Below are 1,734 nucleotides of genomic sequence, written 5' to 3' on the forward strand. Positions count from 1 at the left end.
CCCCCGTCTTCTCCACCCCCTTCTCCTTCCCCTTCCCCTCTTTCCTATCTCTCCTTCTCTTCGTTCCCCCCTTCCTCTCCCTCCCCCCCTCCTCCTGTTCCCCTTCCCTCACTTGCCATCTCTCCTTTTCCCTTTTTTCCCTTTCTCCCCTCTCCTCCTTCCCGCTTTCCCTTCCCCCTCTTCCATCTCTCCTTTCTCTTTTCTCTCCTTCTCCCCCTCCCCTTCTCCTCCCCTTTCCCTTCCCCTCTCTTCCCCATCTCCCCCTCTTTTCTTTTCCCCTTCCTCCCCTTCCTTTTTCCCCCCGTTTTCCCCTTCCCCTCCTTCCCATCTCCCTTCTTTTCTTTCCCCTTTTTCCTCTCCCTCTCCTCTCTCCCGCTTTCCCTTTCCCCTTTTCCCATCTCTCCTTCCCCTCCCTTCCTCATTCAATACGTAGGGGCCCAAACCCGTCTGATCGCCCGGGATTTATGAGGGCCCGTTGGGACGAGATATTCGGCTCGATTTAACATATATTCGAACGAGAGACCTGTTCCCCAGTCCCCACCCGAACTTTTAGAAGCAAAGTGTGTGTACGGAGCTGACGTATGGTTTGCCCTTTTATTGGAACAGATCAAAAAGAGACTCTTCTGAAAGAAGTATGACGTTTCTCTCGTCGGAGAACTTACTTTTAAAAAAGTGGATTCGAGAAGGTAGACGAGAGATATTAGCAGACCAAACGCGAGTGAAAAAACATATCCGGCATCTTTTCCATGCGTCCCTATGGGTATATAATGAGAGAATACGAGGGGAGGGTTTTTTCGGTAAATGTAAAAACCATATAGACTATAGAAAAATGAAACGACGATCGGTTGCAATGCGGAATTATTAGGATTAACACGTTTTTTAGTTTTTGAAATGTTTTTATTTTATTGAGAATGATGTATTCTGTATTTTTGAGGAAATTTTAATTGTTTTTATTGAAGAGGTTAATTTTTATCCTTTTATTTATTCATAAATGTTGCCACAAAAATATGGTTCGATAGTCTGTTATATAAAATTTTCGCCAATTGATCTTTAAAAAAATTTTTCGCTAGCCGGCTCAAGAGCAAACACACAAAACACGAGGGTGCGTGCGACTCTTCCACCATGTCAAAATTTGAAAAATTGCTGAATTTTAAAAAATTGACTGACACGCTTCACCCCCTCAAAAGGTTCAAAAACTTGCTGGGGTTTTTGATTTATACGTGCTTAGCCCCTGAAAATTGGGCTAAGGGGAAATCCCTGAAAAGAAGACTTTCGATAGAACTTCCCGAAGGTGTTAGGGTGGGATTGCCCCAAAGATCGGTTTTTCGGGGAAAGCACCATCTTATGTGGAGCTGGTGTAATAGATAGAGATTTTTAGAGCGATATTGGCTAATCTTTTTAATCATGCAGAGTGATTATAAGTGAAGAAGGGGGATCGTATTGCCCAACTGATCTGTGAAAAAATTATATATCCGACATAGAGCAAGTTGAAGAACTGACGAAGACAGAGCGTGGTGAAGGAGGCTATGGATTCTACGGGAAACAGTAACGGATTATATTTTCATACAGTGTATCGGTATTTCTTTCACGAAAGATGCTATAGTTTTTCCGTTAACGTATATTATAACCTATCAAATTATAGATATTTTATCTATTGTAGTTATATAGTCGTATGAGATTTACATGTGTAACAGTTTATTGTGTCAATTTTATAGAGTGTCGTGTAAATACAAT

This window comes from Penaeus monodon, chromosome 28 (genome assembly GCF_015228065.2).
Source record: "Penaeus monodon isolate SGIC_2016 chromosome 28, NSTDA_Pmon_1, whole genome shotgun sequence".
Taxonomy (NCBI): Eukaryota; Metazoa; Arthropoda; class Malacostraca; order Decapoda; family Penaeidae; genus Penaeus; species Penaeus monodon.